The following is a 25,495-nucleotide window of genomic DNA, read 5'->3' on the forward strand; positions in this document are numbered from 1 at the left end:
TTTTCATAACACTGGTCAACAAGCACTCTTCTGTGGTTCAAACAAGGAGTCAGTACTGTCTAATGGACACATTGACTCCCACTGACAATTGCGGCTGTTTATGGAACAGATGGCTGTTCAGGTCCAGGGTGCATGATTTCAGAGGCACTTGACCTGTGATGTTTACATAAGTGAACAGAATAAGCAAGGGTTGTGTGTACTTCCAGAGGTGACAGGTCAACGTGGAAGTGCTGGTCTGGATCTGCTGACACTGCATTTGTGGGTCTGCCTTCCTAAAGAAAACATTTTACTTTAAAGAAGTAACTCCCTGTATTTTCTCTGGAGCGCGTAATTTATTACCAGTTGAGCTTTTATTTAACTTAAGTAACTTCACTGACACCTGCTGGAATGGATAAAGGATTGGTGCTGAGTACCACATGGTGATGTGCATAACATTCCATTCTTCCAGGAGTCGTTCAAAAAGTAGTGGCATTTTGTCTAATGGGAGGAACGTTTAATCCTTTTAATTAAGAAGGGAAATCAGTCATATATATTTATGACACGTGCACAAAAAGGGCAGATCTGTTTCAGAACAAACTCCTGTTATTATATCAAATGTAGGTTTGGAAGTAAAAAATATTATGTTGGACAGTAAAGGGTTAAAAGCACTAATACCCCCCTCCCCTATCCCCCCAGGAGCTGATAGGAATTTAACTCATATTCGTATTTTACCCCCTGAGTATTTCTGGCTTTAAAAAATATATATATTTGTAGTCCCCTCTTTGGGAACTACTAGTTCTGTAAGGGGTTAAATACCTAAAGGGGTTAACTATGTGGTCTCACTCAGTTTTCTTCCCTCCCCATCATGTGATGTATGATGTAGATGTAAGGGTATATATCGCTCCACCCTATGTTATAGAAGAAGGTTCTTCAGAGTTCTGACTGGGGTCCTCACTGTGAGTCCTATAAATAGGTCTGCGTGTATTGTCCTGTGTATTAAGATGTGTCCTGTCACCATTTGTTCTTTTCTGTTCAGAACGTTCCCTTTAAGATAGCGCCTGTTAGAGGAACAGGGATATTAAGTTGTGGGAGTGAGATGCCACTTGTCCTGGTCTCAAAGGGTTGCCCCTACCGCAGCCTAACCACCACTGTCCTCCCTGGACTACAGACACTGCAGCCGGTATTCAATATAGAACCCGCCCATCCAGCGGGTTCTCACCGCATCATAACCTCCGTGCAAGCGGTCCCCACGATATCCTTTATGGTGGGCCCTCAAGTTATGCACCCTCCTGAATAGGAGTGAGAGCTGCCAGGGGATGAAGTCATATGTGACTTTTTTTTTCATGGTCAATGTAAAATAAATATGCAAAACACAGCAATCAGAGGTGGACTTTTGCTTTAACCCTTTGCATGCCACAGAGGGGGCAGTGGTAACAGAGTACCACGCTCACTCTGGCACTGTGTGATCACATGACTGCGCCATGGGAGCGATCACGCGATCGTGACATCACTGATGATGGAACGGAAGAGGAGTTCTTTCCCGTTCCTCAGCTGACGAGATCAGCCCAGATTCCAATCTCTCCTAGAAAACAAGCAAATAGAACATGATGTAGCTACTGCATCATGGGTCACCCAAGGGGTTACAGCCACAAACCTGCCTGCTCGATTTGTTTGATCAATTTGTTTTTCACAGCCTTAGAACCGGACTGACCCGCGTTATTTTTAGCTCCTGAGTAACTGAGATACTTAGTGGTGTAGTTACTGGTATCTCTTCTCCCTTCAGAGGAAAAAAAATGGCCACCAAACCTGGCCACGCTGACGTAATGTCATTGTCTTTGGTTTCCCATTGGACAGAAATTGAAATTCCCTAAGGAAACTCTGGAAACAAAGTCAGTAAGTATCTCGGAATTTGGGGAGGGGGGTTGGTCCCTCGGATCCCCAAAACGAAATATAGAGTGGTTCAGTTTATTACTGCTTTAACCTTGAGGGGGAAAAGAAGGATAGAAAACGAAAAGTGACACTCCCACTGGGTGTCCACATGTCACTACCCAGAATCCTTCTCTGCAGCTTAACCACTTTATTCTAATAGAGGTATATTAGTATTTTATCTGGTAGTGTTAGGACCTGCAAACTGGGTCTGCCTTGACGTGGCTTGCAAGCTTACGATGCTTTGGCCAAAGGGTTAAATTAAATGACCGTATTTCAAGAGAATATATAAGTATTTGACTGTGTATTTTTGTCATATTGGCTGTAGCATTGGGCTTCTCTGTCGTTTGTTGTATACATTTTCCACGTGCAGTAGCTCTCCTTTTTGACACTTATATACATATATATTTTGTGGGGGCTCCTAAAATGAGCTTGCTGGGGTTCTGTGTGTTGTTTGTTAACTTATTTTCAGCTGGTCCTCCTTCCCAGGGTTTAAGCCCGCCCCTCCCCACTTCCCAAGTCAGCAGGTCTTTTTCATTCTACTGGATATAGATCCAATGTTGGTCTTTCTCCCTCCTAATAGAGGTAAATGAGAATTGTAATCCTAATAGAGGTATATTAGTATTTTATCTGGTAGTGTTAGGACTTGCAAACTGGGTTTGCCTTGACGTGGCTTGCAGGCTTCGATGCTTTGGCCAAAGGGTTAAACTAAATGACCCCTTTTCAAGAGAATATATACGTATTTTACTGTGTATTTTTGTCCTATTGGATGTAGCATTGGGCTTCTCTGTCGCTTGTTCTAACCACTGTATGACCTGTAACAATGGGGAGAATGAAGACATGTAGAAGACATACACATTAATTCCCAGACGTTGCCTATTTATTTTTATTTATTTATAAAATATTTTGCCAGGAAGTAATACATTGAGAGTTACCTCTCGTTTTCAAGTATGTCCTGGGCACAGAGTAAAACAAATAATACATGGTTACAAGTACAGTAACATAAATGAACAAGGTATACATTATATACAAGACATTGCGTGCACAGTTAAAGATAATATATATTATGGGCGTATGAAACAGTTACAGACCAGATTAAAATGTGTGACAGCCTTAGATTTGAAAGAACTTAAGCTGGTGGTGGATGTGAGAGTCTCTGGTAGGTTGTTCCAGTTTTGGGGTGCACAGCAAGAGAAGGAGGAACGTCCGGATACTTTGTTGAGCCTTGGGACCATGAACAGTCTTTTGGAGTCTGATCTCAGGTGATAAGTGCTGCATGTGGTAGGGGTGAGGAGCTTGGTCAGATAGCTGGGTAGCTTGCCCATAAAGAATTTAAAGGCAAGACAGGAAAGGTGAACTTTGCCTATAGGATATATAAATACAAAATATGAGGATCGAGGTATCAAACAAAGGCCTGACTTCACTAAGCTCTGATAAGGGGTGCCAGAGCTCTATCCGGCAATGATTTAAATGACAAGTTATGTCGGGCCGAGCTTTGATACCCTGATCTGAATTTAGTGAATTTCCCCCCCACCACCCCAAGTTTGCCTGCCATTTTTGGAATGCAGTTGGTTTTGCCTCCGTTGTGCAAAGCTTGTTAAAGAAGTTTCTTACATTTTCCCCAGGGATGTTTATGGCAGACTTTGTGAAGCTAAGAAACATCCCCCCCCACTGCCCCCAAAAAAACACAGATAAAGAATTTGATTCATCAAAAAAACTCTGTGTTATATAAACCTCCCGTAGGACTCACCACAAACTGTCACTCATGGGGCAAAGTAGGGGTGAAGTTAATATGTAAGCCTGAGAGTTTGTCTTCTAATCTAGACTGTGGTGTGTTACAGTTCAGCTGCCCGGGGAAACCACAGTCACAAAATATCCATAGAAGTGAATTTGCTGAGCTACGGAAAATATATTTCTTTGCCTTAGCCCAGCAGAAAATTAAACGGGCGACATCTGTGCGTGATACAGTGACACTAAACAATGCACAAGGGGAAATAAAGGCAAGGAGGCTTCACTCTGTATCGAAACATTGGCACATTTTTTTGAAGATACATCTATACCAGAGGGTTGCCAACTCCAGTACTCAATAGCCACCTGTGCTAAAACAGGGATATCCTGAAAACCTCACCTGTTGGTGGCTCTTGAGTACTGGAGTTGGCTACCACTGATCTATCCTCTGTGGATTTTTACATAGCAAAACTCGTTCTCAAACATTGGTAAGGATTCTTCAACAGCAGTTAGATATCCTGTGCACTAGAAATGTTAGATGATATTACACCTAGCAAACAGTCAACCACAGGCTTTTTATTCCTAACTGCTCAAAGTGCAACAGCACCCATGCCTTCAATGCCAACTAGACACTATTCCAATGTATGTTAAAGGCACTCAACATTGTGAAAATCAATGTAATAGTGTGGAACGCCGTACTAGTCCAGTAAATACTTTTACTCTTCAACTGCTTGAGAATGGAGGCATCGCTGTCCCATTGCTGGCACAAAAATGGTTAATGACAGACATTTGGAATCAGAACATTAAAATGCATGAGCTCCTTGCTGGGACTGGCACAATATAGCATTGTTCCAGTGAATTTCATCATCAATGGTTCTGTTTCGCTGCTTCCTGCACTTAGTCAATCATAGACACAGGGGTCTCTTTCAGATGTCATCAAACCAGCATGGTGGAGGTCACATTTTTTGTTTTTTAATTTCATTTTTAAAACAGTTTTGATCCCCAGAATGACAAATCGCTGGAACCAACATGATTAGCCTGTGATCACAAAAGCCGGCACTCTTTGATCACTGAAGCAATAGAAAATAAAAATGGTACGTCAAATTTTATTCTCCCGCTTCATTCTTCTTCTTTTTCCACTCGTCTCTTTTCAACCTCTCCTCCCGTCCTGTTTTTGTGATGTCCTTGCTAACTGTGAAATCCCACCCTTTCTTCTAGACACTCACTTGGCATCGCTGATATTAAACAGAAGGGCGTTTTTAATTGAAACTCAATCGCGTTAGAAAAAGATAGAGAGAGAGGATCTTACATTTGAATGGCACTTAAGCTTCACCTGTTTCCTTTACGCTTCCAGATTTATATACAACCCATATTTTCTTCCGGCACTTAGGCAGGAAAGCAAGATGACACAGTAACTCCCTCTGTCTGAGCATGTTACGCAGAATAAAGAATCAGGAGCTGTTTAAGAGGTCGTTTTGCCCCGTTGGACAATGTCTGGTAATCGGACATGCCTACAAGTTTCCAGCTATTAACGAGTAGCTGAACACAACACACCTTTCAACAACTTTCTTTCTCTGCCTTGCTAGCGGTCATCTTGGCCTTTTTATTTGGCACATTTTGAATTAATATGATTAATACATGGGTTGTCCCGTAAAACTCAACTGAATAAATTAGGAAACCAAGAGAGCATTCAACATTCGTCATTTATTCATTTATTGGAAACTCCCCTCAATTGTACTTGGTTTTCTAAACTGTCAAAATATTTGGGAAACATTTGCTACTTCCATGTACACCTTGTTATTTTGTGTTACTAGTGCGTGCCCTTAAAGCTGCAGTTCAAGCAATATACTACATGTGTTTTTTTTTAAATAAATCAGTTCTGTACTATGAGAATATACTTGTAGCATTTAAAAACATTTTTAATGTATTCTAATGTAGCAGGCATTTGTGTTCCTATAGCAATCATTTATAAAGTCACATCCCCTTCCCCTTCTGAAACAGCATCACTTTTTTGAGCCCTGCCCTCTCTAGCAGTGAACCAATGAATCTAGTGCCTGCCTGGTCACACGATCTTCCTTACAGAACTTTGGCTGTCAGTGCAGCAGAAGATTACCCAAGATGCATTTAGTGAACCCCAAGCCGAATCTTCAGCCATCGATTACAGGAGAACGGATCGATCAGCAATTTAGCTAATCACTTGTCAGTGTGCAGATTGTAGTAATGCACATTTTGAATTAATTCTTCTTTTTTTTTTAAATGACAGCTTAACCTGCAGCTTTAACGCCAGAGGTATATAATTGAGAGCAGCAGATTGTAATGACTGGTTTGTCCTTTCTTGACATTAAAAATGAATTTTTCTACGGTACAGTGTTAAATACTGTGGCGGAGATTGGTTAGGCAAAGAAAAGTGTGTTTCGGTGCAACTGCGCCATTTTGACCGTCTCTGTTGTGCCTTAAGTAAGAAACTTGCCAGGCCAGTTTCTGATATCTAGTACAGACTGTTAGTTTACAACCTCAGACCTGGCAGAATTATTGGCACAAACTAAAAGGGGAACATAAAGCAACGTAGATGCAGAAGTGGTTGAATCCAATTAAAACATGAGCACTCGGTAACTCCAAGAGATGACAAAAAACCTTTCAAACAAGTTTGTGAATTTGAGACACGGGAGGGAGGGGGGGGGGGGAGGCGGAAATATTTGTGAGGATATAAGACGTTTTGCAAGAAAGTAGCAAATGAGAATATCTTAGAGTAGGGGCGCTCAATTCCAGTCCTCAAGCCCCCCCAACTGGTCAAGTTTTCAGGATATACCAGCTTCAGCACAGAAGGCTCAATCAGTCCTAACTTCAGCACAGGTGGCTCAATCAGTCGAATACTGAGCCTCTGATTGAGCCACCTGTGCTGAAGCTGGGATATCCTGAGAACCTGACCTGTGTGTGTGTGTGTGTGGGGGGGGGGGGGGGGGGGGGGGGAGGCTTCAGGACTGGAGTTAAGCACCCGTGTTTTGGAGATCACCCTGATATCAACTTTTTTGGTTGGCGAAGGTTGAGAAATATACTGGTAATTTATAGAGAATGTAAATGTTTGTCTCGGGTAAAGAAACAGCTATTTGAATAGAAATATAAAGCGGTATATAAAGAAAGTACATATAGAAGTGGGATCCATTGCTATAAGTGTAAGGCTTATTCCATAGTGCAGGCGTGCGCAACGGAGCGCATGGTGTCGCGTGCGCCTGCTGCAAAGGCGTTCCGTGGCCTGTGGCATTGCAATGATGTGAGCGACGGAGAGGCGTGGCGGAGGCGTGGCCGTGATGTCACGAGGCCAATTCGCCCTCATTGGCTGAACCTCCCACGTGACGTGGCCGCCGCGCCGAAAGACAAAAACCTTGTCTTTTAGGTTGGCTGGCGCGCCGTCTCGCTTCTTCAGCACGATGGGCGGCCTCACGGAGGATTCTGCAGAGAGAATCCTACATGTGACACAAATTGTGAGACATGAGCCCCAGGAGTTGACGCCACTTCAGACTTGGATGATGTTTGTGATGGAAATACAAGATAACACATGATGCCGAGAGAAATACAGATTTGGAGACATCTCCTTCTAATCTGTGTTATGTACTCTAACGCTTCCTTACCTCCTGCTAATAACACTCCCAAACCACAAGGCGACGCACACAAGGGGCAAAGCCTGGAGGCAAGCGACGCTATATGAAGATGAAAACATTTGTGTCAATGTTGCCTTGTGACATCACCCCCGTAGTCTTTAGCTTTTAGGTGACAGGTTCACACAAATAACTTTAATAAGCAGGGAGTCCGGCTACACGTTGCCTTGGGCTGCGTCCACGTTGCCTATGTGCTGAACATCGAACGCAATATTATAACATTCAGCGGATTATTTCAGAACTCAATTAGATTAACAGTTTTTATCTCTTATTTTTCATTGCGGTACAGTAGAGCAGGCGTGGGCAAACATTTTTGTCTGCGCCCCCCTGCCTGCTCTCCCCCGCCTGCTCGCGCCCCTCCCCCCGCGCCCCTCCCCCCCTTACCATTTCTCTGGCATCGTCAGACGTCAACACATCGTGTGACATCGCGTTGCCATGGCGACACGCCGCCGGAGACAAAGTAAGGGATAGACAGAGGCCTTGCGTGCTCCCCCGGTATTTAATTCAAATGTTGTGGGGAAGAGCGTGGGGCCTCTGTAAGTGCCGTGGCCCTTCTCCCCTCCTCTCCCCCCACAAAATTTGCACCCCTGCAGTAGAGCACTAACACTAACTAAGGCGGCGTCCATAGAGGGGGGAGCCGCGCTCCTCCGCGTGCGCGATCGGGAGGCGGGGCACTGACGTCACTGGGCCAATAGCCCGCGAAGCACCAACGTCAACGTGATGTTGGCGCTGCTTCGCTCTGATTGGAGGTTTTCAGCCGACAGCGCGCTCAGAAACAGGTTCTGCTGTCGGCTGAAAATCCATACGCCTCAGCACGCCTGCGGACGCTCGCGGGAGCCCCCTCTCATGACATCCTCCTTGAGGATGACGGGGCTCATCGCGGAGCGTCCGCACGGCTCAGCACTGACTGTCCTTCTATGGACGCAGCCCAAGGCAACGTGTAGCCGGACTCCCTGCAATTGAAGTGGTTACATGGGAATGTGGGTAGGGCACAAAGTTGTGAGTTTGTAACATTCACTTTTAGTAGTAAGCTTACATTTCCTTTTTGACTCACCTTCCCGAGCAGGAAATGTAACTCTGGAGTTCTCTGCCTGCAAACTGACTCAACTTGAATCAGTACCAGATTGGAAAAACCTTCTGTAAGAGATGTGTGCAGAGGTACGCAATGGAGACTGGTTTAAAGGTGAAATTAGAATAAGGCTTTATTGCCTGTTCCTTTAAACAATACAGTAAACAGAAATATACATTAAACAATAAACCCCTATCCCTGTGTAAGGGCTAACTTACTTACCCAGTCCCCCTCTGCAAGGGGGGGGAAGCCCCCTACCCACTTATCACCCCAAAGTCTCAGTGGTACCTTAATGCAGATGGCCCTTCGGGTTAGTGTTGTCCGGGTAGTTGGCTGCTTGAGGGTCTGGTCCCCTTATGTCTTGATCTCAGAACACAGCCCTCCTTTTCCTTATGCCAGCTCCATTGTGAGCTAAGGAAATCTCTCTCCTGTTTCCAACAGGAGGCTTTTCTTAGAGCTCTAATGTGGCCAGGTGGAGTCTAGTTAATTGCCTGTCTGCAATTAACCAGCTCCCTGCTGGATTTAGAGTCCCTGTTACACCTTCTTAGTAAAATGTAGCCGAAAAAATAACCTGCTCTTTTTCTGGGCAATGGGTTTTAAATGTGAATTGTCACAGAAGTTTTACCTATGAAAGTGGTGGAGGTTCAGGCTGCCTACCTATACCTGTAAGACAAAAGCAGCGACTTCCGGTAAGGCAACCCAGATTAAGAGACTAGAGAAGGGCAAATACGTTTCCAGGATTTTCTCGAATTTTCCCCCCAAAATCCGTTTTGCGATGTAAATTCCGGACGGATTTGGACGGTTTTAATCAAAAACCGCCATTGGATGCAACCTGTGGACGGATTTGTAGAGTCCAATCAGCGGATTCAGCAATTCAGCAAAGAATCAGCGGATTCTTAAAAATTATTATTACCAAAAAACGCTGCGGACTCCGAAACCCGTGTTCGAATATGTAGAATCCAATCTGCGGATTCAGCACAATCTGTGGGCGGATTCTTAAGGATCTGCCAACGAGTTGCGGAATCTGAAGAGTGCATCGGTAATAGTAATTTAATAAAACATAAAATGCGAATCGGCCTTTTTGAGATTGATCTGCTGAAATACGCAGAACAAAGGAACCGGCTAATCCGTTGCAGAATCAAAATAGCCCCCAAAATTCACTCACCCCTGCATCTCCCATCTCTCCCCCCCCTGCATCTCCCATCTCTACCCCCCATGCATCTCCCCATCTCTCCCCTCCCTGCATCTCCCATCTCTCCCCCCCTCTGCATCTCCCATCTCTCCCCCCCCTGCATCTCCCATCTCTCCCCCCCATGCATCTCCCATCTCACCCCCCCTGCATCTCCCATCTCTCAATCTCCCTCGCCCCCCCCCAAGCTTCTTTGCCCCCCCAACCTCCCCCCACCCCCTATCTCCCTCGCCCCCCCCCCAAGCTTCTTTGCCAAATTGCCCCCCCAATCTCAGTCTCTCCCCCGCATCTCCATGCCATCTCTCCCTGGTCCCACGTGTCCCACTCCCTACCTTATGCGATAATGCGGCCACACTGCCGTCTGCCGGGGTGCAGGAGGGAGCAGGGCCAGAGGGAGAGTCTGGGTGCCGGTCCGGATGGGGAGTTACAGCGGTCAGCGCGGGAGAGCACGTGGCGGCCCCCACCCCTGCGTAACTGCTGCAGCTAGCCCCGCCTCCCATCCAATCCCGGGCCGCGGCTCAGCTGCCTCTTCCTCCCTCAGCATATTTTATTAAATTAATGCTGCGACTGCGAGGATCCAGGGGGGGCAAGCGCCCCCCCTTGCCCCCCCCTGCGGATGCCCATGTCTACAGCATGCTAACGCAGCATGTACAGCATGTTAATGCAGTATCTACAGCATGCTAACAGAGCATCTACAGCATGCTAACGCAGTTTCTACAGTATGCTAACGCAGTATCTACAGCATGCTAACGCAGCATGTACAGCATGCTAACGCAGTATCTACAGCATGCTAACGCAGTATCTACAGCATGCTAACGCAGTATCTTCAGCATGCTAACGCAGTATCTACAGCATGCTAACGCAGCATGTACAGCAGGCTAACGCAATATCTACAGCATGCTAATGCAGTATCTACAGCATGCTAACGCAGTATCTACAGCATGCTAACACAGTATCTACAGCATGCTAACACAGTATCTACAGCATGCTAACGCAGTATCTACAGCATGCTAACGCAGTATCTACAGCATGCTAACGCAGTATCTACAGCATGCTAACGCAGTATCTACAGCATGCTAACGCAGCATGTACAGCATGCTAACGCAGTATCTACAGCATGCTAACACAGTATCTACAGCATGCTAACGCAGTATCTACAGCATGCTAACACAGTATCTACAGCATGCTAACGCAGTATCTACAGCATGCTAACGCAGTATCTACAGCATGCTAACACAGTATCTACAGCATGCTAACACAGTATCTACAGCATGCTAACGCAGTATCTACAGCATGCTAACGCAGTATCTACAGCATGCTAACGCAGCATGTACAGCATGCTAACGCAATATCTACAGCATGCTAACGCAGTATCTACAGCATGCTAACGCAGTATCTACAGCATGCTAACGCAGTATCTACAGCATGCTAACGCAGTATCTACAGCATGCTAACGCAGTATCTACAGTATGCTAACACAGCATGTACAGCATGCTAACGCAGTATCTACAGTATGCTAACACAGCATGTACAGCATGCTAACGCAGTATCTACAGCATGCTAACGCAGTATCTACAGCATGCTAACGCAGTATCTACAGCATGCTAACGCAGTATCTACAGCATGCTAACGCAGTATTTACAGCATGCTAATGCAGCATGTACAGCATGCTAACGCAGTATCTACAGCATGCTAACGCAGTATCTACAGCATGCTAACGCAGCATGTACAGCATGTACAGCATGCTAACGCAGTATCTACAGCATGCTAACGCAGTGTCTACAGCATGCTAACGCAGTATCTACAGCATGCTAACGCAGCATGTACAGCATGCAAACGCAGTATCTACAGCATGCTAACGCAGTATCTATAGTATGCTAATGCAGCATGTACAGCATGCTAACACAGTATCTACAGCATGCTAATGCAGTATCTACAGTATGCTAACGCAGTATCTACAGTATGCTAATGCAGCATGTACAGCATGCTAACGCAGCATGTACAGCATGCTAATACAGCATGTACAGCATGCTAACGCAGTATCTACAGCATGCTAACGCAGCATGTACAGCATGCTAACGCAGTATCTACAGCATGCTAACGCAGTATCTACAGCATGCTAACGCAGTATCTACAGCATGCTAACGCAGTATCTACAGCATGCTAACGCAGCATCTACAGCATGCTAAAGCAGTATCTACAGCATGCTAACGCAGTATCTACAGCATGCTAACGCAGTATCTACAGCATGCGAACGCAGTATCTACAGCATGCTAACGCAGTATCTACAGCATGCTAACGCAGTATCTACAGCATGCTAACGCAGCATGTACAGCATGCTAACGCAGTATCTACAGCATGCTAACGCAGTATCTACAGCATGCTAACGCAGCATGTACAGTATGCTAACGCAGTATCTACAGCATGCTAACGCAGCATGTACAGCATGCTGACGCAGTATCTACAGCATGCTAACGCAGTATCTACAGCATGCTAACGCAGTATTTACAGCATGCTAATGCAGTATCTACAGCATGCTAACGCAGCATGTACAGCATGCTAACGCAGTATCTACAGCATGCTAACGCAGCATGTACAGCATGCTAACACAGTATCTACAGCATGCTAACACAGTATCTACAGCATGCTAACGCAGTATCTACAGCATGCTAACGCAGTATCTACAGCATGCTAACGCAGCATGTACAGCATGCTAACGCAGCATGTACAGCATGCTAACGCAGTATCTACAGCATGCAAACGCAGCATGTACAGTATGCTAACGCTGTATATACAGCATGCTAACGCAGCATGTACAGCATGCTAACGCAATATCTACAGCATGCTAACGCAGTATCTACAGCATGCTAACGCAGCATGTACAGTATGCTAACGCAGTATTTACAGCATGCTAACGCAGTATCTACAGCATGCTAACGCAGCATGTTCAGCATGTACAGCATGCTAACGCAGTATTTACAGCATGCAAAAGCAGCATGTACAATATGCTAATACAGCATGTACAGCATGCTAATGCAGTACCTACAGCATGCACATTATGCTAACGCAGTTTCTACAGAATGCTAACGCAGCATGTACAGAATGCTAACGCAGCATGTACAGCATGCTAACGCAGTATCTACAGCATGAAAACGCAGCATGTACAGTATGCTAACGCTGTATATACAGCATGCTAACGCAGCATGTACAGCATGCTAACGCAATATCTACAGCATGCTAACGCAGTATCTACAGCATGCTAACGCAGCATGTACAGCATGCTAACGCAGCAAGTACAGCATGCTAACGCAGTATCTACAGCATGCAAACGCAGCATGTACAGTATGCTAACGCTGTATATACAGCATGCTAACGCAGCATGTACAGCATGCTAACGCAATATCTACAGCATGCTAACGCAGTATCTACAGCATGCTAACGCAGCATGTACAGTATGCTAACGCAGTATTTACAGCATGCTAACGCAGTATCTACAGCATGCTAACGCAGCATGTTCAGCATGTACAGCATGCTAACGCAGTATTTACAGCATGCAAAAGCAGCATGTACAATATGCTAATACAGCATGTACAGCATGCTAATGCAGTACCTACAGTACAGCATGCACATTATGCTAACGCAGTTTCTACAGAATGCTAACGCAGCATGTACAGAATGCTAACGCAGCATGTACAGGATCCTATGCATCTACTGTATATGGTCAAACATTACATTAAAAAATGTCTGAGGCACAGGGAGATAAAGTGACTCGCCAAAGGTCACAAGGAGCTGGCATCAGGATTTGAACCAACTTCCCCTGCTTCACACTCATTGTCCTTGCTCTCAGAGTCCGTGTCTTTACTCACAGAGCCACTCCTTCACTCTATTATACTTTTCTTCCATTTCAACCTACTGTATCTACCCGCCAACATTGCAACAACAACAAAACATTCTCAGTAATATACAGTTTAAAAAAAAAAAAGGTATCTCAGTAATGGAAATTTCAAGATACGTGAGACTGTAACTAATTCTAGGATTGGAGGAGACTTTAACAATCATGAAAATAAAACTCAGCAAAAAAATGTTCTAGGATCACTGGTTTAAAAAACAGTATAAATTTTATTTAACAACATCTCAACCGAATAGACGTTTGACGATTTAGATTATACTTCTCTTTCTAAAATACACCTATTTCTCTCTAGAATAGATTATTTTTTTGATAAACAACTCGACCGTATCTTCTGAAAAGTTACAGACGCTAGGATTGATACAATAGCTTTATTATGTCCCTGTTCGCTCACTATAGCTGTGAACCCAAACAGGTCATTTTAAGTGTTGCAAATGCCCGGATCTTCTTGAACGTTATGGAATGACTGAGATGAATAGTACACTGGCGACACATTTAATTGCACTGCGGCCAGATCCGCAAGCCGGGAGATTTCCCGGCTTGCTAGTGGCCGCCCCTCGGCGCGCGGTCACGCGTCTTCGGGAGCGTGCGCCCCCTGCACGCACGTCCAGGGGCTCCCCGAGGGAGCCCTGGTGTCCCGCGATCGCGGGACAGCGGCAGGGGGTTCCGGGGGACCCGGCGGACCCGGCAGCGGGAGGGAGAGCGCCCCGATCGGAGGGCGCTCTTCCGCTGCTTCGGCGCGCGCCCGTCACACTCGGGCGCGCGCCAGGCTACTGCTGCGGCACAGAACGGGCAAATGCTCGAATAAACTGTGCCGCAGCAGTACACATTGGTACTGTAACACTATTGCGTATGTAGCGTATGTAGCCAATTAAAGGAAGCTTACTCACTAGCATAGAACATTTGAACCAAATCTTATCAAAATCTAAAATTACTTTTAACTGAGCATAACAAATCCATTTACTTTGAAAAAGAAAGATTTTGATTTGATTATACAAAAAAAGAATGCAATATGTCATTCAAGTTTTATAAATATGGTAATGAAATCAGTAAACTCCTTAGGGCCTTTTCAATACGCTTCGAAGCGACCGATCGCACAGATGACTACAATTGGAGTTTTGGGCCGATTAGAGCCCAAATGGCTGCTTTGGACTATATTGAATTATTCCCTTATTAAGGAGTGACAGACCCCAGACTCATATTACTGCACCGCTTTGAGAGACCACGATGGAATAATCCAACATGAAAGGCAGAATATGCTGGAAATACTTAACAAACTGTTATCGCAAACTATGTTTTGCAGAACAAATTGATATTGAGAATACAAATACTTTTTGGGAAACCATTGATCTGCCCCTGGTTTAACGAGAACATATATGTAGCCCTGTCTGGTTTTGGGATAATACTTCTGCCCTCCTCCTGGCAGTAATCCCTGGTAAGGGCAGGTTGCCAGCAGTGATCATGGGTTTTCCCCACCTCTCTGCAGCCCAGTGAGTCACAGAGAAGGTAATGTAATCAGGCCTGATGTCCAATCAGGGGCAAGGGGCTGGTTCTTACTGGATTTGTACTTATGGAGCTGTACTTCCTGAATTTAGTTAGTTGCCTCTACTGTGAGAGAGGCTGGTCTACCCGAGAGCAGTGTGCAGGGCTCTGTACACTGTGTGCCCACCCTTAAGAGAGCGGTGGGAGACTGTTCCCCTTACTCTATCAGGGAGTAAGGGAAGAGCTAGGACTGCTCCTGGTGCCCTCTGGCTGGGAGTGTAGTCCAGGGACATCCTGAGGTGCAGGGCCTAATTCTACTGAGTGACTGCTGTGCTGTGTGCATAGTGAATAAAGAACTACTGGTTACTATACGTCTGGCCTGAGATTGGAGTCTATCAGGGAGAAGGAAAACGAGACTTTCAAGCAGAGATTTCACCCCATATCCTGGGGGCTGCAAGAGATGGAGGTGCTGTCACTGTGAGTACGAGTCAGGTTATACCCCAGAAGCCTGTCCAGTTGCTATCCCCTAACATTATGTGGGAGACTCAGGGCTACTGTTTATCAGCAAGTATGCACCACACTACTTCAAGTAACCAGCGTAGCTTTCCCCATAATACACCCTATCTGCGATTGTGGGGGGGAAACAGGGTTACATATATATATATATGTAGCCCTGGTAAGAAATGGGGCTATAGTTCTATCCTCCTCCTGGTTAATCCCTGCTAAGGGCAGGTTGGCAGGAGTTATCATGGGTTTCCCCCACTTCAAGCACTTGCCCTAAATGGTGGAGGTAGGTCACCTGACCCTGTGTCCAATCAAGAGACACAGGGGCGGTGCCTGCTGAGATCATAAAGAGCAGTGCACTTCCTATTTAGACAGTAGTCTGACAGTGTGTCAGTGTGACAGTTTAGAGTTAGTGTTAGGGAGGAGAGGAGTGAGCAGCTCATCAGTAGAGCTGATAGAGTATAGTGAGGTGGACCAAATACCTCTCACCCTGCTTAGGGGGTGAGGGAAGAGCTAGCCCCACTCTGGAAGCCCTTTGGTCCAGAGTGGCGGCAGGGACCATCACTAAGGAGAAAAACCAGTGGCATTGAAATCAACTGTACCTGTCTGCTGCTGCGGGAGACTGAGTAATAAAGGAGTCTGCTGTTTAAAGAGAACCTTGTGTGAGACTGGAATCTCTCATCCCTGGGAGGAGGATTTCTGTGGTAGGGATTCCACCCTGCATCTCTGGAGCTCACTACAGATGGAGGCGCTGCACCATTGAAGGAGAACGAAGGCATCCACCCAAGTAACCTGTTCCTGTTGTCCCCCATGTCAACACGGGAGACTCAGGCCCTCCTGTTGCCAGCAGGTATGCACCACACAGAGACATATAGCCAGACCCCAGAACACCTTAGGGGACCTGATCTGCGATTGGGTGGGGGTCCAGGGGCTATATATATATTTATTTTTTTTAAACTTAAGTTTATTGGCACTTTCAATATTTTCACAGGAGACAGGGAACCGTAAAGAGAAAACCACATACGATGATTCCAGATGTCAACTTAATAGCGTAAATATAATATAAATTAGACAAGCATCCAGCAGCGGATTTCCAAATCCGTCGCCCCTGGTCACTCCCGGCGGAATCCCGGACGTCACCAACGTGACATTGTACGACGGCGCGTTGCCATGGAAAATGTGACGTCGTGACGTCATTTGACATTGCGACGTCACGTTGCCATGGCAACGAGACACCATGTGACGTCACGGCCGCAGCGTCATTTGATGGGCGGGATTCCAAACGAGCAGGAGGGCGGCACCAAGGAGGCGGCCCGCACGGGCAAGTATCTTCCCATTAGGTCCGATAGGCCTGACAGAGCGGCGAAATTAGATGTTGAAATTAGGCCTGGGCCTAACAGGAAATCTGACACTGCAAGCGTCGCTTTGAACAGAACAAGAGGAGATACACGGTATGACATATAGATGAATAATAAAGAAACGTGATTTGTTTCAACAATGATCTATTTTTTAAAAGTAAAATTACTACAGAAGAAGTGCAGTTGAAAGTAATTAGATCGTTAAAAAAACACTAAAAGTATCAGGCCCCAAAGGGCTATGCTGGCGAATTGTACAAGATATTAAGGGCCTGGTTTAGAGTTTGAATGTAGTCACAAAAAAATAGCATTGTCGTAAAGAAGGTAGCGCGGCGTCATCGATTATTCCGCAAGTAACTCACATTTAAAGTCTGGAGAAGCAAAGTCGCCAACACCTGATATTAAAATGTTAGGATGAGGTCTTAGATTAGCGTCGCTGACTATGCATCCTTTTTTGTCTTGCGCAATTGCACGCCTGTGCACAAACATCGCATTTGTAGCACATAATTACGTCAGCGTTACTTTAGCGCTTCAGGGAATGAGTACACGCCCTATTACATGTTACTTTGGGGCCTCCCTGGAGTATGCATACAAGCAAGTGCTGCAATAATATTACAAGGGAATCAAGCACACGGAGAACACGCAAAGGCACACGGAGAACACGCAAAGGCACACGGAGAACACACAAAGGCACACGGAGAACACACAAAGGCACACGGAGAACACGCAAAGGCACACGGAGAACACGCAAAGGCACACGGAGAACACGCAAAGGCACACAGAGAACAGGCAAAGGCACACGGAGAACACACAAAGGCACACGGAGAACACACAAAGGCACACGGAGAACACGCAAAGGCACACGGAGAACACGCAAAGGCACACGGAGAACACATAAAGGCATACGGAGAACACGCAAAGGCACACGGAGAACACATAAAGGCATACGGAGAACACGCAAAGGCACACAGAGTCACCCACGCAGTTAGTCACCCATAGTTAACCCCCCTCCCCCCCAGGCCCATACTGAATCCCCCCAGGCCCATACTGAATCCCCCCAGGCCCATACTGAATCCCCCCAGACCCATACTGAATCCCCCCAGGCCCATACTGAATCCCCCCAGGCGGCCCATACTGAATCCCCCCAAGCCCATACTGGATCCCCCCAGGCCCATACTGAATCCCCCCAGGCCCATACTGAATCCCCCCAGGCCCATACTGAATCCCCCCAGGCCCATACTGAATCCCCCCAGGCCCATACTGAATCCCGGTGCAGAAAATATTATATCAATAGTGGCACTCTAATTCTAATTTTAAACACGTGTTAACTCAATATTAACATATAAACCCAAAGGGTGAAACGCGTAGAGTGAAGGTGTTTCACAGCCAGCTCGTCCTACCGGAACTCCCCACCTCGCTGACGTCACATCCGTCCTGCTGGAACGCAGTCGTGAGACGCACGCGGAGGAGAACGGGAAGTAAAGACTTGAAAGACACCGGAGGCGAGATTGATTGCAAATCTAAATGCTTGTTTATAGCATACATCATGTGAGTGTATTGTAATACTTTTACAACCTTAATACAGATTTTATACAGATCGCACTATGTTGGCTTTTCTGTGTTTAACCATTTAAGGTACTTACCCTTACATCACGACTCCAGCCAATCCATCTCCATTGAAGGCATACTGTTTAAAGATACCTTTATGTACACTGAAATACCCTCACATTTGTGACTATAACATCCTTAGACCTATAGAAGATTTTTTCACTTGTTATAAGACAATATTGCACCCTCAGTTATATTTTTTTTTCCACATGTTTGCGCTTCCCTTTGATCATCACGTCGCCATACTGAATCCCCCCAGGCCCATACTGAATCCCCCCAGGCCCATACTGAATCCCCCCAGGCCCATACTGAATCCCCCCAGGCCCATACTGAATCCCCCCAGGCCCATACTGAATCCCCCCAGGCCCATACTGAATCCCCCCAGGCCCATACTGAATCCCCCCAGGCCTTTTGTCACATTAGATGTAGCATTGGGTATCTTTGTCTTTTGTTGAAAATATAAAAATAAACAGATTGCATTGTAATGTTTTATCTGTATTAACAATAACAAGAAAACAGTTAAGTGAAAGTTGCGCGCAAATTTTTTTTCCCCCTGGTATGTGCGCTATGGGTTGGGGGGGAGGGGGGGCTGCTTCTTTCATTTGTCCTGGGCCCCATGATTTCTGTTGGCAGTCCTGTCTGGTCCTATAGAAAGATTACAAAAATGTTGGGGGTATGTCATGGGTTTTGTGGAAAAAGTTTAAGAGAAAATACAATTAACAAAATTAACCTGAACTGACTTTATTTTTGGACTTTATTTTCTACTGACTATCAGACTTGAATATTTACCTTATTACGTATGCAGAGTACCCACATATGCATTCTCTCCCTTTTTCTTACATGTAAAGAAAAACATATTTTATATAATAAAAAGATGAAAAATCAAAAAAAAAAAAACATAAAAAAAACAAGTTTATCATAGCGAGGCCAGTAACACAACTTACATCAGAGTTAATACCACCAAAATATGCCCCCTACTATACAGTAAGCCACACACAATGAGGTTATGGGGAGTAATAAGGTGACAAAAATAATTAACGGTACAGCAAAGGCAGAAAGCCTATATCTGCAAGTCTTCTACAGGTTCCTAAACCTGATTAATTTACCACATCACCACATGTCATTCAGCAGACATGGATACTGGGCAATGATATGCAAATGATTTATATTGGATTGTCCACCAATAGGAGTTTAGAGCAGGGGTGCGCAAACTTTCTGAGCTGCGCCCCCCTGCCTCGCAGCTACAGCGTTCATGCCCCCCCCCCTCCAAGGACCCGGTGTCAAAGACACGCGTTGCCATGGCGACATGTTACGTAACAGGACCCGCTGCGTCATTTGATGCCGCGTTGCCATGGCGACGCATCGCTGAAGAGCCAGCATGGTGCAGGTAAGGGAAGTTACAGAGGCCTCGCGCCTCCCCCGGCATTTCATTTAAATGCCTTGGGGAAGAGCGCTGGGCCACTGTAACCGCCGCCCCCCCCCCTCCTTAGAAATTCTTGCGCCCCCCAATTTGCGCACCCCTGGTTTAGAGCACAGTCACCTCACCCATTTGAAATGCTGGGAAATCCCTTCAGGCGTCAGCGCCTAAATATGAAGTAAGTAATATTCATTACCAAAGGAAATGCTTGTTGAGGGTGTGACACATACAAAGGTCCAAAATAAATATCCCCCAAATACTTTTTTTTTTTTCTTTTAATTGGGGATTACTGCAGTTTGTTATAGCCCTGTCTGGCAGAGAAAGTGTTGTGATATAAAAAGTTGTGCAAATGTTTGTTTTCACCAAAAAACAAAAGGAGAACAACAGAAGTCATTGGCTATGAAATGTCAACTGAAACCACAGTTGTTTGCAATGACCCAGAGGCTGACATGATGTAATGAGCTAAGCAAAACAACAACATTACACACCATGTAACACCTACAATAGTTAGTATTCACTTTAACAGTTTAAGATCTTCATTTAAAAGCAGAATTGTGTCTATGCTTTGACTGTGAGCTGCTGTCCTGTGCCTTTTTAAAATAATAATAATAATAATATGATACCTGTCAACTAACTCCAGGTAAGCTTGTGAGAAAGCAATCCGGGCCAGTTTTCAGATCTTACTATTTGAGTATAGTAATAGACCAGCCAGTGAAAATACACAATGAGAGATGGATTATTATCATACAGGTGACATGGGGTCAGTTGGTGAATATGTAATCCGGGGGATGTAGATGTGCTGTTTTGAACATATATCAATACAAAAAGCTGAAAAATAAATATTACATTAAAAAATTCAGTGAACATGTAGAATTTATAAGTTCTGTTGTTAGTAGCTAATCTTAATATTTTAGGCTTCTATTTATAAAGCTTCTTAACATCTATTTTGAATTATGAAGCTAGTGTTAAAAATTGTAGAGAATAAGCAGCATTACATTTTGTTTCACCATTGATACTTGCAATTTAATCCACTTCAGAAAAATATTTGTATAAAAAAACACAGCCTGAATTTTTCGAACAGATTTAGTGGTTGGGTGTATATTGTTGACTGGAGGAACTGTATATTTCGAAATCGCTTCTAAAAGGCCTTACACGCTACATTCTTTCACACAAAGAAACATTCGCTTTTCACTTACCCACAATCTTTTCATCGAGTCTTTAGGCCAAACATCTGTTTTGGAGCCTCTCCTTGCACAAAAGTTAAAACACCTGAGAAACTCTGAGCATTTCTTTATGGTGTAATTAAATTATTGACACTGTGTTAGAAACAAGATTCATTTAGAATGCTTGTCTGCCAAGAGACAAATATTATTAAGACCTCAATTTGCTAGGGTTTTGTAGAATCAGTGGAGCCATTCTTTGCTCCTAATAGCAAGTCGAATATTACCCAGCATTCTTGTAACATGAGACATATGCATTTAAGAAAAGACTGAGCCTTAATCATAACATATTATAGGTGAGAGGACAGGAAGTGATACTTCAAAGCAGATACGAGTATTATTTACGGAAAGACTGAAACCTCAGCCATCTTATGCTTCGTGTTTTCCTGTGGGTTAAGATAGCGTATTTTTTATGTTAAGTATGTAACAGTTATATTGTTTCAGCATTCCTTCCAGAGAGTTTAACAGAGGCTTACATGCATATTAGGAGAAATATGATATATTAGAAGGAAAGCAACTGAAAATAAAGAAAAGCTTGTGAACAATTTTGATATGTTAATATAAATACAGAAGATGAGGTTCGGTAAGTTATTTACTCATTTGCAAGGTTCTAGGTTATTCACTAAAGTGCAGTGTCTGTTAGAGCAGGGGGGCTCAACTGCAGTCCTCAAGACCCCCCAACAGGTCAGGTTTTCAGGATATCCCTGCTTCAGCACAGGTGGCTCAATAAGTGGCTCAGTCTTTGACTGGACTATTGGAATGGAGTTGAGCACCCTCGTGTTAGAGTTCGATAGGATTAGCAAAGTAATATATATGAGGCACTGAAATTACAGTGGTACAATGCAAAACACGTGTACAGTACCACCGGCTGTCCCAATTTATTCTGCATTTATTGCAATGGAAATGTTTCTTCGTCCGTTAAAATCCAGGGTACCGTTGTCATTTTCTTCCTTGCCTCCTTCAGAGTGGCGAAATCAGTATTGTGAGTTACACCCAGAGCCTGAAATATGGATTGTGCTGGGAGAGAGCAAAAGCCATATAGTGTCTCTTCAAAACCCATATCTCTGCGAAAGCCATATGTCATATCCGTCTCTCGGATTTTCGTTGATGTTAGCCCCAAAACCCGTTTCGCGGTGTACAATCTGCTAACGGATTTGGGCGGTTTCAATTTGCACGGATTCATCAAAATCCGCCGTTGGATACAGCCCCTGGACGGATTCTACAAATCCGTGGCGCGTTGCTATGGTAACGCGACGTCATTTGACGCCGGGATTCCAAAAGAGCAAGAGGGCGGCAGAAATTAGGCGGTTGGCACAGACAAGATTCTACAAATCCATCCACGGGTTACGGAATCCGCAAAGTGTATTGGTAATAAAATATAAAAATCTGCAAAACGCGAATCGCCCTTTTTAAAACATTGATCCGCTGAAATCCGCGGACCGAGGGAACCGGCCGATCCGCTGCGGGTCCAGATTCACCAAAAGAATTTGCCAATCTCTGATATGTCAGACTCTGTATAGAGTTAGCACCGCGCCAGGTCATTCCGCTTCAAAAGCAAGTTCCACTTTTTATAGACGCGGTTTTGCGATTTGCGATAGAGAATACGGATTTTTGGCTAGTTTAAACGCAGTTTCCCAAGGACAAACTCGCAGCTAATAGAATATCCCCCGCAGTAACCACTATGAACGTGGAAAATCCGGCTTGCTGTAATCACCGAGGAGTGGATGGTACATTGTATTGTTAGTGCTCTGCCAGTGGCAGCGGCGGATTTCCAAGTTTGCCGCCCCAGGGCACTTGCCTGTGTCGGCCGCCTCCTTGGTGCCGCCCTCCTGCTCCTTTGGAATCCTGGCGTCAAAGGACGCCACCAACGTGACGTTGCACGGTGGCGCGTTGCCATGGAAACACAATGTCATTTGACGCCGGTATTCCAAAGCAGCTAGAGAGCGGCAGAAAGGAGGCGGTCAACACAGGCAAGTGCCTTCCCATTAGATCCGAGAGCGTGCGGCAAAATGATATGGGGGCGGAAATTTTTGCCGCCCCCAAATTCTGCCACCTTAGGCCCAGGCCTAACAGGCCTAATGGAAAATCTGACACTGGCCAGTGGGGTAATTAATACAGTAGCCCAGATGCCACGACTCCTTCCCTATTTTCAAGGGGAAAAGGTTAGAAACAAACAGGGTGTTCTTGGCAACAGCATTCCACCTCTACGAATTCTGAATAATGGCGTTGGAATTCTTGCTATTCTACTTTATATTCTTGCACATGTACAATGGCACAAGGCGTAGCCATGTCAAATGATTGTGTCTTTGTACACATGCAAGCACAGTGATAACAATTTTGCTAAATGTACACTATATGAAAAGGAGTGGACACTAATAAATAAGCACATAATTTAATATGATGCCATCAAATGAATGGGTCTTAAAGCTTATCAAAAGGTGCAATTCCCTCTATAGGATTTTAAAGAGAGCCCTTCGTGATTCCCGTTATAGCAGATTACCAAGCTTATTTTGGTTCCCCTAGCTGTTTTTGATGTTATTTTTATTTTTAAAGATCCAAAGCCTGTAGAGTGTTTACACTGCAACTCCTGCTGTTTATTCTCACTTTATCCTCTACAACAGGCAGCACTAAGTTGTTTTCCATGTGGACTACAAAGGGCCTTATCTGTTTTTTTTTTTTTTTTTTACATTATCTGCATCGTCCCAGATTAGGTTCTTTGAGGTCTAATATTGTCAGTAAGTGGAAAGAGCCTAGCAGTCGTAATAATTTCGATTTCGGGCTATTTTGTTAAATACACTGAATACAGACATCTTTACAAGGTAAAAAATAAACAGGCAGAGGGAACTGCCCCTTTCATAAATTTGGGAACCATTGCTGTTGGAATCTTTTTACATATAAACTGTACTCATTTGTAAATTGGGTGATTTATGGGGAAGAGCGAATTGGATCTGCAGGGAATCGGCCGGTTACTTTGGTCCGCAGATTTCAGCAGATCAATCTCAAAAAGGGTGATTGGCGTTTTGCGGATTTTAAATTATTATTACCAATGCACTACGCGGATTCGTAAGAATCTGCCAACGCGTTGCTGAATCCATAGATTGGATTCCACAAATCCGCCCACGGGTTGCAGCCAATGGCGCATTTTTGCCGAACCCACGTGGATTGAAACCTGCCGAAATCAGTTTGCAGATTATACACCGCAGAACGTATTTTGGGTGTAACATCTGCGCAAATCCGGGAAGCGGATTCATTCCATTGTGGTGGAACCGCTGATAGTGTACTTGTTAAATAGATAAAAGTATTGAATACTCTACGTCTCGTCCCCAAAATGTGTGCCGCTCGCCAAAACATTCAGAAATAAGAAACAGACATGTCGAATTATTAAAACAGAATTCCGTTGCAGCAAAAGATTGAATATTCATGGCATTCCCAGTTCTGTAAATACATCACTCCATGAACCTTGTTATATATTCGTGTAATCCTTTGGAGATACCCAAAGCTGTATTATTTGTTTTTCAGTGTTTGAAGCCCTTCGCTCTGGGCTGTTGGAGTGCTGATAAAAAGAAACAGCTGGGGCAAATGTCTGTGAAGTGGTCTCTGTTATGAACAACTGTGTCTGATTCAAGTTCTCTTTATTACTTACATAGTTGATCAACAATTCAATTTAGCCCCTTGTACTAAGCCCCTTAGGTTGTGTTGTCTCATACATGTCTATGTTATTCATATCTGTCATTTTAACGCTTCTTGTATAGGATATCACAGTGAGCTGACGGCAGAGGTACGTATATTGGGTTAAACTAGATGTGGCCAACTCCAGTCTTCAGGGGCCACCAACAAGCCAGGTATTAGGGATATCCCGGCTTCAGCTTTGATTGAGCCACTGATTGAGCCCCCTGTGCTGAAACAGGGATATCCTCAAAACCTGACCGGAGTTGGCCACCCCAGGGTTAAACATTACAGTGTCGGTGGTCTGGAATGCCATTGGACCTCTGTCACTTCTGGTCATGTGATCACTCCAGGCGATCCACGACTGGCGCCCAGGGGTTCCACTTCCGTTACGATCGGGCTGGCCGCTCTGTCTGAGATCTCAGCCCAATCACCCCCTGGAAACCCCTTGACCTAATAGATATGACATGATTAGGACCTCTGGCGTAGCAAAAACATGATAAGGGCACAGCAAAAGTTACATGTTAGAGATTGACCCCATAAAAAAACGTAATAATTTGTTGACGTCGCCATGGTAACCAAACTCTCTTTATTCTCTTTTGTGATGAGACGGTTTATAAACTTGTGTACATACAGGTCAATTCTTAACTCTCTTTTTCTCTTCATTTTGTCCTTTGAACTAATTTTGTTGCTATTATTAGCCAGAGAGATAAAGTGGAAGAACAATAATTACCAGAGAAGACAAGACCACGACATCATACAGTAGGTCTTGCAGCAAATACAAAAATA

The sequence above is a fragment of the Ascaphus truei genome, chromosome 9 (assembly GCF_040206685.1).
Source record: "Ascaphus truei isolate aAscTru1 chromosome 9, aAscTru1.hap1, whole genome shotgun sequence".
Lineage (NCBI taxonomy): Eukaryota > Metazoa > Chordata > Amphibia > Anura > Ascaphidae > Ascaphus > Ascaphus truei.